Source organism: Amphibalanus amphitrite, unplaced genomic scaffold (genome assembly GCF_019059575.1).
Source record: "Amphibalanus amphitrite isolate SeventyFive unplaced genomic scaffold, NRLGWU_Aamphi_draft 000122F_arrow, whole genome shotgun sequence".
NCBI classification, from domain to species: domain Eukaryota; kingdom Metazoa; phylum Arthropoda; class Thecostraca; order Balanomorpha; family Balanidae; genus Amphibalanus; species Amphibalanus amphitrite.
This window is the reverse complement of record NW_024881617.1, coordinates 190,346-204,502: the sequence shown is the minus strand read 5'-3', so window position 1 is coordinate 204,502 and position 14,157 is coordinate 190,346. Positions and strand designations below refer to the sequence as shown.

The window sequence follows — 14,157 nt, the reverse complement described above, 5'->3', positions numbered from 1 at the left end:
AATATCAAACAGTAAAAATCTTAATTGGTTTGGCAATATGTATTTAGCCCAGCACTAGGTAGTTGCAGCGTATATTGACGCGGCTGCGACATAAAAGCGTATTTTGCGTGGTTTCCATGTGGCAAATATTGCGAGCAGTCTGACAAATCTCTAATCCGAATTTAGCATCGAATGCAAAACTGTTAGCGGTCCTCAAAACTGGAAGGTGAAGAACACCAAACGGATAAAGATTGTTTGTTGAGCTATGAAAACAATAGTTTTTGGGTGATGGTGGAGGTGATGGGAAGGTGGTTTTTTTTTAAACCTAGTAGGGTATGTATCTACTTCTTGCCATTGTATCTTTACTTTTGTGTAATTGGGAGCCACCACGGCAATATGTGACAGATCCATCAATGTTCATAAGCCAAGGTATTCCAATATTTACGTTGATAGGTAAACGCTGATTCTGCTGGGCAATGTAAAGTGAGTGAGAAGACCATGGATTAGATCAAGCAATTTATGACCCTTAGCCCAAAATCAAATCAGTAACTAAGGTTACCAAATTATAATGTGAACATGCATTGTGTATTCATCAATATGTTTTGCTTGCTCACAAATGTCCTGTTGAAACAGGGTATTAAAAATATAAAGATTAACATGATATCATAAACATGTGTGTTGAGCAATGTGCGCCTGCTTACTGCTACTGTTAACTTGATTACTATACTGATTTTAGGGCACTGGAATGAAACTTTACATTCATTTTTTCATCTTCATGTATTGACATTTATGTATAATTTTGTGTTTACAGTTTGATTAAAAACTTAAAACAAAATTTCTATGTTTTTTTTTTCAATTATGATAGCTGTGCGCATTTATAATACTGACAAAATACCTAAAAAAATTTGCAGTGCATTGTGTGTGACTATGATGCAAATAGCACATATATTTCTACATAATATAGTACTAAATATGGTCATAACTTCAATTTCCAGCACATGGTGATTGAATCATTTTGTTAATTCAATCAACTTGAATCGATGAGTTGCCGATTCAATCACTTGCAGTTGCCATGTGTGACCGATTCAATCAGGATTCATATGGTGACAAGAGGTGATTCAACCGACTCAATCACAGTGAGTCGGCATTTTCAAGCGATTCATGGGAATCGATTCAATCAGAGTTGAATCGCTTACAAGTCTGGTAATCAAGCCAACGCACATATTCGATAGCCTCAGAACAGTGAGAAAAAACGACACTTGAAGGTACTTGCACTACTGGCATTTTATCTGCGCCGGACGTGGTCCTGCTGTGGGCTCTGGGCTGATGGGAATTAGGACCAATTCAGTTTCAACGCTGTTTTCCTTTCGAAATCGATCGTCGTCGTTCACTCGATGGTGATTGGTTTCGTCCTTCCCCTTCTCGTATGATTTGTTTTTCATGGAGATAGACTCGACCAATTTCGCCCATCCAACTTTCTAACGGCTACATCTGTTTTCTGTCGTCCAGCGAGGACCATTACTAATAGATGAAACTTTTTTTGGCAGATAATTCTGCCATAAGCTTTAGCCTCCATAACCAGGACAAAAGGGAGTCATGTTGCATTTTGCGAGGACTTTGTTGCAGATTGATGAAGCTCAGAAAGATGCGTCTAAGGGGGAGTGACGCATCTTTATGTTTACAGTTACGTTCGGTTTTGCCAATTTCGGGAAATGTTCTTAGGGCATTATCCGGTGAAAAACTGCGATGCTGTGCGTTTGGTGCGATCTACGATAAAGGTTTGAGTTTGACATTCGGTTCCGGAAGCGTTCCGCTGGATAACATCTTTTCAGAGCGCTCTCTATTCCTGATGGCTGATATTGCTCATTGATGGTTTCATATAGCTTGCTTTAGTACTTGGTAGGTGACCTTCGCTCTGCTAGGACTCAATTGGATCAATCTCCATTGGATGTTGGGCTGGGTGCATTGTGGGTCAAATTTTGCATATAGCTAGCTTTGCCGTTCACTTGTCATAAATAAACAAACGATTTATGTCAAATTACCTGTAATACTTGAAAAAGCCTGAAATTTACCAAGTCAGTGTCGATGCGAAGTTCAGGGAATTAGGCAGAAATCCGTTGTTATCTGTGATACAGAATGCACAATATTATGCGGTACACATTAGTTCAATATAGTTCAGTAAATAAATACAGCACGCTGCTCAGTGCGTAGTTTTTGTGACGTACCGGTGGTGATGGCGTAGGCGGTAGTGCGCTGCCGCGTGCCACGCCCGGAGGCCATCTGGACTCCGGCGTATCTCCCGGTCCCCTGAGGACGCCGTGTCAGTCGACTACGGCTGCATCCCCCTGTAACGGACCGAGAGGCAGATGTAAGGAGAGTAGAGGTGTGAAGAACAGGGTGGAGGGTAGACTAGAGAGGCAGCGGAGTTGGGGTTAGTGATGGGCAGTGGTAAATGGGAGAAAACACAGGGAGAAGCTGCAATGTAGTATTCATTGACTCTTGTGAAAATTATGTGAGGAATGTTTGAACGTTTGAAACACAATAACTCAATACATGTCCACGCCCTCCCGCTTTCCATGTGGTCGCTGTTCTCCAATACACGTACCGTACCATGCGTGTCGCGTTAACCCGCGCACCGACGGGGGTCTGCACCAACTTCGCATCGACGGGGGGGGGCGGATGACCGCCCCCCCTGAGATCTCGAGAACGAAGCAAGATAGCGACAAGCGGTAAACGGCATCGGATACGCACGGCCAAGATCTACAATTTTTACTAAGGTCATTTTCAGGTCAGGTCAAAGATGACGTCACAGGGGTCGAAAAAGTCAAAATGGCGGCGCTAGATATGGAGAGAGTTTTTCTCGAATAACTTTCGAATTAGTCAAGATAGGAACAAACTAAGGGCATCATCGTGATCCTCTCGTCAATCCGCATCGAATGATATATATGTTGACCTCGAAAGGTCAAGGTCAAAGGTTGACCTCAGGTCACGTGACCTCGAGGTCATCATGTATATCATTCGATGCGTACGAGCTGAACACAATGAGACCATCCACGCGTCTGTATCTTGTTCCTGTACGGAGTTATTGGCCAAAAACCTTTGGTGACCTTTGATGACGTCACATGACCTCACAGCTGCCCAACAGCAAAACAGACCTCAAGGTAGTGAAGGTTGATCGTATATGAAGTCATGTATGGTATATGGGGCCATTCCGACCCGTTTTAGTGGTAAAAACAGGGAGTTGATTTTCCCCCCATTGACTTATAATGGGGAAGTCGCGAAATTGACCTGACCTTAGGTCACCGATATCAAAATTCCGAGATATACAAATTGTAGCTACTAATGACCTAATAATATCCTGCGACTTTCAAAGGCCTCCGGCATCTACTGTAGCTCTGGCACGGTGACAAAGTTGCAAAAAAGTGACTTGAGGTTGGGTCATTCAAAGTGACCTGGTGACCTGACCTTAAAAGTTAGGAGGTTCAAACTTGCACACCATGTGTAAAATTGATGAGGTCATTGATCATTGATGATGAGTCATACCAAATTTCGCGGCGCTACGCGACGCGGTTTTCCCGCTATTCGCGAAAAACCTCAGGGGGGGGGGGCGGATATCCGCCCCCCCCGTCGGTGCGCGGGTTAATAGAGATAACGTCACACCAGCACGGTCACGGACGGGTCGATCCCCCCACCCTCCGGCCATCTCTGTCCGCTGTGGCCATTGACATGCCGTGGCCGGTCGGCGTCCCTAGCCGAGGCGATGTCCTAGCTCGACCATCACTCACTCGGGCCGGCCACCCCTCGGCCACAGATAGTGGAGAGACAGGTCGGCGAACCGATGTCGGCTTAAGGACGGCTCGTCCACCCACCGACGGAAGCGGCTCTTAAGAGCGTCACTCACCGCCGAAGAGGGATGTTCCGGTTTTCGAGGATGGTTTTTGTTAGGAATGACGTGTGGATGAGATAGTGTTGCGAGTCGCGAGATTAGTTCAGTTGCGTTGTTGTGTGAGGCTTGGCTAAGGATTACATCTGGCTTTTGGGTACGAGACGCACTGCGGATAGACAAGAAATAGCACTGAAAGCTAGTGGAGCCCGTATGAGTTAGCTCCTAATGTCGGATGCATGGTGTCCATCTCTGCTGTGTATGTCTCTGTTATCTGTACACAGTTTCCGCATTATTCGGCAATCAGCATCCCACTGATTTCCGGACTGGCTCCCGACACTGGATCCTCTATATCCCGCCGGGATGTTCCCCACTCGGGTCGTTGGTCCGTCGGTACCCCGCTGGGTCGTCGCCCCCTCCCGTCGTCACCGCCGTGTCCTGCCGGACTCAGCGTGTCGGAACGCAGCACGCCGGCCGCTGACGCCACTGTTATGACTGCCGGCGTGCGCGGATGATGACGCGGCGCTGATGACGCCGGAGGTAGCGCTGATGACGCCAAGTTATGTCGGTCATAATGTCCGTAGCGGTGGACGGCGGATGGCCGGAGTGTCGGGTTTAACGTGTGACGGGCGGAATGGTCACTGTCTGACTCTGGGGCGGGTCAAAGGCACAGGAAATGGTTCCAGTGTCACCGGGGACGGGAGCGATGGACGGGCAGGGATTGAGCTACAGGGTGTTTCACAATAAACGTTACTTTTGATAAGCTTTTAAAATGACCTCAGTTATTCGTATGCCCATAAATTCCATATTCATTTTGTTGCAAATTCTTTCGGGTTTCTTATCCTTACAAAAACTATGACGAATCATCAACTGCATTCTTTATGTACGTGCAATATCCACGCCATCAAAAAGGGTCAATTCGCTGTTAAGCTTCAGGGTCCTTCACAATGAATGTTGCTTTTCAAACGACAATGTTTCAGTGACGTATTACAATACGGCTCATGAGTATTACCACATGAGACAGCAGAACAGTAGGACTGATGAACATATAACTTTCAGTTCAGCACCCTTCACGGGTTCTCCACTATGCCACCCTTCCGTCTGACTTTTTCAACCAGATTCTCTGGGATCGCCGTCCGGCCAGGAGTCGGGGCTGGTCTCGTGTCTTCTGGAACCTTTCTACTACCCGTTTGAAAGACATTTTTTGACGGAATATCCTTCCTCCTTTTAAATGGCTACTGAAACTCCGTCGCACTGCGGTCAGACTCCGCAAAGCGCCGTAATGCATGACGCACCCATACCGCCTCATCATCTGTACACGGCGAATTGACCCGTTTTGACGGTGTTGGCATTGCACGTCCATACAGATGGAACCGTTGACGGTTTGTAAAAAAAATGTAAGGACTAAAAACCGCTACAAATTTGCAGCAAAATGCATATAAAATTTACGCGCTTACGAACAAGTAAGATCTTCATTTAAGCTATTCAAAAGTAACATTTATTGTGAAACACCCTGTAGCTCTGAGCTCTGAGTTTTGCGCTGGCAGGTGCGTTGCTACCAACAGCAGCAGTTTCCGATGATTGGCGCCAGATTTCACTCTGCTCATCGACTACGTCCGGATGTTCTATGCGTGCTGCTTTGCTGTTGCTGTGCGGATTCTTTCAAGCATAAGGCACGGTAATCCGATTTCTTATTGAGGACGATCTTGACAGAGCGATTGGGCAGGGGCTAGCCGCTAGAGGCTGATAGATTTTACAAATTTTCTTGAACATTTTCATGTTTCCTCGCAGTAAATACTAAATCGTAAGTTGCAATATTGTTGCGTAATAGGAAGATGTAAATCAGGGTGTGCTACATTTATTTGTTGATACATTTTCTTCACCTCCCTTGGGGTGTGATTATTTCACAGCGCTGGCCGCTGCGATATGTTTGTCTTCGATCCACATCTTCCATAGTAAAAAATGGCTGTTAGCAAAGCAAAGGCTCGTTAGGTTTGGTACACACAACTGGATCACATACATCACTTTGGAGTGTGCCTTAAAACTCGTCTATTGCAACATCAACATGACTTGTTTTACTTCAGTTTGCGTCTGCTAAGTTTACCGTGATGTGCAGCGAGTAACAACACATGCTTGTAATGCAATACTGAACACGCCATTTCACTATTCCGGTCGGCTTATCGCCCCATCTCCAAATCGGCCCTGATAGTTACCATGCGCTCCGCGGCATGTAAGCCCTGACCACCCCAAAGCTCCTCCACACGACTCGATTTACTAATCCTGATCCAGGCTCGCTGTTGTCGCATTCCGCTGTGCACCAGCGCACATTACCCTTATTTCCCACCGTGTTGGCCCCGATGTGGCCGGCTCTGGGGGCCATTGAAGTGGACCTTGGCTCACGTGAAGCTTTATCACACGCTCGCCGGGCGCGGCCGGTCTGCCTTTCGTCGGCATTGATCGGTGTCGGTGCTTTGGGTCGGCCGTGCGGTAGCGGCAGGGCGGTCCACACAGACGACCCACAAAATATCACGATCCCTTTATCGTGCGGTGAAAAATAGCACAAATGGTGATTAATGTTCCCGCAAAGTTTTCGGGAGGAAATTACTTTGCTCGCGTTGGTGTTGGGTGGCTTAGAGCTGACGTAATTTGCAGCTAGCGGGGATAATTACACTCTTCTCTGAAGGTTGATAAACGAACGCTGAAGACGATGCAGCTCCGGGGATGGATCGATCAGGAGGGGCGTGTGCAGACGCGTGCCATGCATTATTCCAGCTCAGATGATGCGCATGTGTGGCGGAGCATCTCATTCGAACCATGGTAAAGCTAGAGAAGTTGCGAGAAGGCCAGTCTTGAATTGAGTGAATATTCTGGGCTCGAAATGAAACGCTGTAAATGATTGTCATTCGGACTAATAAAGTTAGGGTTTATGTGAGAAGTAGGCGACAACTCGCGTTGGACTGCATGAACTGGGCCCTGGGGAAATCAGATACTCCCGGACAAATCGCATGAAATGTTAATGACGGCCTGGTAACCAAACGTTTTGTCTGTTTTCGCTTTGAGAAGCTGCGTGAAACTGATTTGTAAGGACGCTAATTTAATTGGTACTTCGAGTTATAATTCGCCCGAAGTATCGCGTCTTGTGTTCGAGCCGTTCCCTTTGTTCTGTGACAACGCTTTTTGTAACGTGCGCGGTGATATTTGGGCGGCGGCTTTTTGGCTTATTTTAATTTTGGAAACTCTCAGTAACGGCTTTGTATGTCCGATAAGATATCATTGATATTGATGCCTTGGCGTCGTATTCATTTTTGATCTGTCGTGAAAGTAAAATTTTCACTCAAACCCGCAAATGATTGTACAGAAAGACCTCATCGGCTGCTGGAACGTAAAACACTGAAGTCTCAACATTGGATCAATTCAAGATCCCAACTCTCAACTCCCTCTGCCTCGTCCTTTCCTTTCTCGCTCTCATTTCCTCTTTTGTCTTCTCCCCTTTCATTTCCACTTTTCATTTTTTATCATAGTGACGAATGATTAGGTGTAGGGGATATCTTTTCTCATATCGGTGATGTCAATCGACATTCTACGTGAAACATTAGGTGCCCAGGGATTTTGTGGTCGGAGTTCCGAGCCATTCCACTCACATTCCTCAGTAATTTGTCTCAGGGTCGGGTACATTCTCTGCGTTTCTTGTGGTGGTTGGCAATGTAGCAGTCAAACGACCTTGGCAAATGTCATGTTGATCGGGGTAATAGCCTTTCTCTAGTCTGGGTATTTACCGCAATTTTGTGGATAGTTTATTTTTATGAACCAGATCAGATGTTAAGCATAGCAAAGTTGTTTTCCATAGTTATGCCAGGCTTTATTTGATATACGGAGATAAATACAGATGTTGTCGGCTTAAACTAACTGTCTCGCCTGGAAAAGATCACTTTTAGTCTTTAGACAATCTGAAAGGTGATATGTTCACTTGCATAATGCATGTGTCCACCTATACCTAAGTCCAACATTTATGTGCCTATGTGCTACGTAGATTAATAACGTTTTGACGGTAGAACCTCACATTTTACTAGTAGTCTCCCACTTTATTTACTGGTTGCAAGGTACATACATCCTTTCCTCATTCATCATTTGCTTGACCTAAACCTCCTAAGGGACGTTATATTCCCCTCACGCGTCGCTAATCTATGAATATCAATCATCCATTTTATCCAGTTAATCCAGTTTGCCAAGCCTGTGCCGCCGCCTTGATGAAGTGTAGGGGACGTGGCGGATGATTGTGCGAGCACTTCGCCACTTAAAGATACAAAAAAATGTGTCTTGTAACCTGCAGGGCTGCTGAGAATGCAGGGAATGCTTATTGATGTTGATACGCAAAGTGCGCCTCCTCTTCTTTTGCCATTGACCGCTTATGTGTCATGCTCTGAGTTTTACCCCAAAGGTCCACAATATACCCTACCACCGCGGTCGCAGCTGGAGCCATGTTCCGCCCCCGCCGACCGGCCGTAAAGCGCCGAGTGCCGGCCACAGCTCTGTACGGCCGGTCGGTCGGCGGCTATAGCCCGCGGCGGCCGGTGTCGGTGCGGCCGGGCCACAGAGCCAGCGGCGGGATCAATAGGGGCGCTACTGCGGCACTGTTTCAGCCACCGGCCGGCCGACCGCCACAGACGCCGCCTCCGGCAGCCCCGGCCCGGCCCATCCCGGCTCAATCCAGCCAATCGGTACAAATGGAGGGGCGGTACCGGGCAGATAAGAAGAAACGGTTTTACATGATTGAAGATGTTCCCTTTTCGGGGATGTGGTTTGGGGTGTTAGTGCTGATCCAGCTAAGCGTGGGAACCCATCCTAACGTGTTTGGGACCGGCTCGAAACATGCATTGTGCATTGTGCAATATGCACGTTTTCCCATGTTTATTTCTGCACTAACTGATCACGGAATGGTCCGTGTGCACCGTCTTTACACTGGCTGTTTGACGTCATCCACGTGAAAGATTCCTTTTGCAGGTTTCAGTGGTCATGTCGGCTGAACCATATCAGTGTTCCTTTTGAAAGGGTGTTGTATGACCTTGGGTTGTAGGCGGTCAGTGGTCCGCCCGTGGTCTGTGTTGGCCCAGGCATCGCTTGTATTCACCCAGTGACCCCTACGGGCTGGTTCTCGATGGTTATTTTAGCGCCCGACTTGGACAGTGTCCTGGCTGGCAGCGCTGTTCTCAAGGTCGTCTGATGTCATGACGAATGGCGCCTGTTTCTGGTTTGTCGAGTGGGAACTTTTCTCTGCCAGACGGGACCGGATATCGTTGCGGAGTTTGGCCAGTGTTGATATTAGTCTGTCGGGTTAATGGAGTGTTTACATTTGTAGGTGACAGAGCGGTGACATGGCTGGTGTTTGGACACGGCAAACTGCCGGGAAGATTCTCGTGTTTCCTGAATTACCGGGCGTGGCGTTAGGTTAGATGAAATGGGTGGTGCATTTGGAACTCGCCATGTGCCCCAAGATTACTTTGCTACTGATGTGCCCGGTGTGAAAAAATTCACTTCATTATGTGAGAATAATCCATCCAGGACACTACGCCGTATCGTTGAAAGTTGTGGACTTTGCGATGACTCAGCAGTTTTTCTCTGCATCTCAATAATTACAATTGCAGGCATTAGTTGTCACCCATTGGTTATTGGCTCGCCTGCGCGCTGCCAGGATGAGAGGATGGGAGAGGAAGGAGTACCTATATTTGCATCTAATTGCAGTCTGGACGAATAACAAACGGCGATGGAATTGGAGATACCTCGCTCTCGCAGCCAATTTGACTCGAAGTTGGTCTCAGTGAATGGGGAAGAGTCTCATTTGTGGGTTTCAAGGACAAATTCAAATAGCAGATGATTGGATGGCTTTAATCCATTTTTTTTCGCGAAGAAAAGTGTATGAGTTTTTAAATTGCGAAAGTGGAACATGTTAATATGGTGAAATGGGGAATATTTCAAGCATTTACATACATTTTTGTGCGAATGAATATCGCCAAACAATATTATCAACATTGGACTTACTTGAGCATTATCACAAGACACTCGCCCTATCCAATGACAGAGCTGCAACCAAAGACTGCAAGCTCTGGCCAGAACAAGCAGTAACTCACCGTATCCAGTCCGGATCGCCGCTATCCGCCGTATCCCACCGCTGCGTCAGATCCTATCCGGCCGTCGTATCTGATCTCTGATCCTTCTCACCACGGCGCGCGACCTTGCTCGGCTCTTCTCACACGGCACACAGCACCGGTCCTCCCTGCGCTCCCCAATCCGTTCCGTTAGCTGGTCACAGGCGCCGCGGGCGGCAGTGGCCCGGCTCGGCCCCGCCTGGACCCGGCTGAGCCCCGCTTCAGTCGCTCGCGCTCGCTGCGGACCGGCCGCGGTCGCCGGGCAGTGCCGGTCGGGCTCGGACGCGGTGCACGGCCGTCGGGCGCCGGGCGCGTCCAGTCGGCTTACTGCAGGACCACGGCGATCAGCCTGCGCGCGAAACCGACCCACCGTGCGCCGGGCGCGGAGGGTGCGGCTGGTGCCCGGTGTGACGGACGGTGCTGGTGCGGAGGTGACCTGCTGGTGACCTGGACGCGGTGACCGGTGAGTGGTGCAGATCGTCGGAGTAGTCTGGTTCAGTTTCAAGGTCGCGCAGCCGGGCTGGTCGGATCGTGGGTCGGACGTGTGCTTTAAGTCGGATCCAATCCACTGACAGCCTCCAGCTTTCAGACTGACCTTTTCCCCAAACTCTCACTGAACTGCCGTCACCGGTATCTGCCCTGCACTCCGCTCACTGCCCAGCCGACCGTCGAATCTATGCAGCACGGCGGCGTGGGCGGCTTCTCAGTGCCGTCGCTCGGCCGGCTCGTCGCCAACGACGAGGGCGAGCACGCGGCCGGCGCCGTCGGCCGGTGATCGATCCCGACGGCGCGGCGCGCCCACTGCAATATTGACGCCGCGTGCCGCCGCCGGTGCGCTGAGCTCAACTGAAGCCAGCGCGCCGGAGAGACGGATAAACGGTCCGTGCCATGAGGGTCTGGCTGGGAAGGGGCTGTGTTTTACGGGGGTGCACTGCAGCAGCGTTGTTGAGTTTTACGGTAGTGCGAGGTTAGCTCTTGGTCCGAGGTATAGTTGTTGAATTCATTGGAATTTGGGGACTATACCTAAGGGCTTAGTTTTAAAACGGTGTGTTCCATTTTAACATTTGCTGCCTTAGTCATCCCGTTATACTGGTGCCCCGTTATCGACTCACCCGCCAAGTTCCCTTTCATTCCCTACCGATATCTGATATTCCCTCTTTTCTCTTCCGTCATCTACTCCCGTCCGCCCGCCACGCCCCCTGCACGTCGTAGTTCCGCCCCCTGTCCTGACAGCCACTCCCCATACTCTCCCAGCACATGTTCCGCCCATCAACCAGCCGCTGCATCGCTCCGTCTTGATCAGACACGTCTGTCTGTCTCTGTCTCTGTCTCTGTCTCTGTCTCTGTCTCTGTCTCTGTCTCTGTCCTCTGTCCTCTGTCCTCTGTCCTCTGTCCTCTGTCTCTCTCTCTCTCTCTCTCTCTCTCTCTCTCTCTCTCTCTCTCTCTCTCTCTCTCTCTCTCTCTCTCTCTCTCTCTCTCTCTCTCTCTCGCTCTCGCTCTCGCTCTCTCTCCCTCTCCTTGCTTCTCGTTCCTGCTTCCTTTTTGCACCATTTATCCCTTCATCCTCTGCTATTCTCCGATTTTCTGGCGAGTCATTCTGCTTTTCTGCTCCGCCACGCTGGCTGTCATCTGACATGTTTTCCTTTTTACACTTGGTTAGGCGCTGTAGCCCGAATGGTCGCAAAGCCTTCTAGCACACCTGGCTTCTGTGGTGATCGGATATTTTGTTATTCTGTCAATCAAACGAGCTTTAGAGCTTTGCTTGGAAGGCGCTACAGGCTACTCATTGCAAAGGTAACTAAAATGACGTCTCGTCAACATCTGATTGTTGAGTTGTTTTTGCCATTTGTGATCCTATTTTATTCATTTTGCTGGTTTTGCGAGATATGGCAAGATATGACAAGATATGGCTTAATTTTGTGACTTCTTCTAATGAGACATCGTTATCGGATGTTTTCATCGTTAGCGATGTCCCGCATCTTGCTATCTGTATCTCATTCCCCGCAGCCAATCTAGTTGTGGCCAAGCTATCGATTGTTACTGACTGTCTCTCCCTGGACACCTGAGCGACACAATGGACTCAGGTGCAGCCACCGCAGCTCCGCGTGGAAAACACTCCAGTCTGGTATTGCCAGTAGTCCCACGGGGAATAGGTGTGAGCTTTGGTTCCGGGAAACGAGGGATGCGCAAATTGAGATGCTTTGTTAGCCACTGGTGATCAGACACCCTGAACAGGCGTGATTTTCGTTGCGTGTGCTTGGGTAAGATTTTCTTGCAGGGGAATTGCCAGGCATTAACCACAACGACGGATTCTTAAACAATGCTGCATATTTGCATAAACTTTTCTTAAATTGGTCGTGCACCTTACATTACTTTTTGTTTTGCTAACGACCTACCTTCCTGTTATACAAGCAGAGTTGGCCTAAAATACGCCAAATCTGGCATAATTGACGGAAAGCCGTAAATGATTCCTTTTAAGAAACGAGGCCCTGGTGTCCAAATGATCGCGTTAACATATTCCATGTCCCAAATGTGATCCGTGCCAGGCCTTCATACGGGATTCCCCATGCACATTGCACGCTGCATGCAAGCTGATTTGCAGATTCATGCAGTCGGAACCACGTCACAGGCTAACTGGTGACTATGACTTCCTGAATCCTGGCTAAACAGCAGTTGTGTGCGGAGAGAGGAGGGGCAGCTAACGATGGGGATTTGTGTCTGTCACCGGCCTGTGACCACAACTATCTGCTATAGGTAGAGTGGTGGGTTTGTGCAGAAGGGAGAGAGGGGAGGACAGAGGGCTATGAGGATCTGCGACTCTGGCCGTCTAGTGACCACAGCTGTCTGCTGTTAGGTAAAGTGGGGGGGGGGGGCAAGGGTTGTGTAGGGGAGAGGGAAGGGGAGACGTTCGTGTGGATTAGCAACTTTAACCGACCAGGGACCACAGTTATCTGCTGCAGGTAGAGCGATAGGGGTTGTGCAGAGGTGAGAGCTGGGGGCAGAGGGCCGTGGGGCCCAGGCCCCAGACCGACTGCTATGCGCCGCTCGCCGTTCTTGGCACCGGACTCCGTCTCGAGCTGTCAGCGCGGCCGGCGGAAAAAGGCCGCCCAACATCGCTCCTCAGGGCAGAGCCTTTCAGCTCGCACCGCAAAAATAGCACCACTTCCATGTGTGAGCTCGAAATTCGCCGGGTTTCCACTCTCCGGCGACAGACAGTTGTAACACTTCCACGGCCTGACAGACGGAGCCATAAACAGAAGCCGACTGGGGGCTCGATTTGTGCATTCTGTCGCGACGGACGCGACTACGAGCGGCGTCGGCGGCGCGTCGGTGTGCTGGGCGGTCTGGCGCCGTCGCAGCGCGTCGTTTGGCACCGCTGCCGACGGGCGACGGTCCGTGGAGGACGCCTGTCGCCGTCGCCGCCGACGCCGCCGGGTCGGGCGGGGCGGAGGCGGAGGCTGGTAGGCGGAGACGAAGGCTTTTTGGAGGCTGATGTGAAGTCAAAGGCGGATTCGGAAATAAAGCGAATGTGAACATAGATAATGTTAAGATCACTTATATATAAGCAATGTTGAGACCTTATAAGGTCTCGATGAATGGCATTGCGACAAAGGCGTTGGATGGGGTGGGATAGAGGTTGAAGCAAAGGCGATTTAGGCGGTGAGATATGTCCGGAGACGGACAGAGATGTGACAGAAATGAGCCGGCGGTGGTTGAGAGGTAGGCTGGGAAGGTTGAGTGAGTGCCTGTGGGGATGGGTGGGGATGAGGGTGTGTTGGAAGGGGTGGGTGAGGATGTGTCGGGAGGGCGGAGAGCCCGGAGTCCGGACATCCGCACTGGGACGGCAGGACGTGTGGCCACGCCCTGTGACGCCGGAGGCGGGACCGTTAGGGGTGCTCGGAATGGGGCGGATACTGTGCTGAAGGATCTGTCAATATTGAGGCAGGTCCGAAGGCATCAGCAGTTTTGCGGAGATCGGTCCTTCGATGTCGGTGCTCTTTTGATGAGTAGCTTAGTTAGACAGCTGTATTTTTCAACACATATTTATTGCAAAACAACATCTGCGAATAGGGCTTACCGTGACATCCCACGAAAATCATCACCACATCATCTGCAGCGATTAGGCCAATGTCGCTCATTCCGGATCAGCTG

General features: G+C 49.6%; 1 protein-coding gene and 1 long non-coding RNA gene across 4 annotated transcripts in view; one reads left to right on the top strand and one right to left on the bottom strand.

Moving 5' to 3' along the window:
* The window catches only part of LOC122381554, a 50,073-nt gene extending 39,953 nt beyond the window's left edge, over nt 1-10,120 (bottom strand). The window contains exons 1-2 of the long non-coding RNA XR_006256541.1: nt 9,988-10,120; nt 2,205-2,324 (exon numbers count right to left, since the gene is read on the bottom strand). This is a non-coding gene — a long non-coding RNA (uncharacterized LOC122381554). The remainder of the gene's footprint in view (nt 1-2,204; nt 2,325-9,987) is intronic.
* LOC122381553 (cyclic AMP-responsive element-binding protein 5-like) overlaps nt 1-14,157 on the top strand; it is a 122,602-nt gene that overhangs the window by 9,096 nt on the left and 99,349 nt on the right. The gene's annotated exons all lie outside the window — the stretch shown is intronic.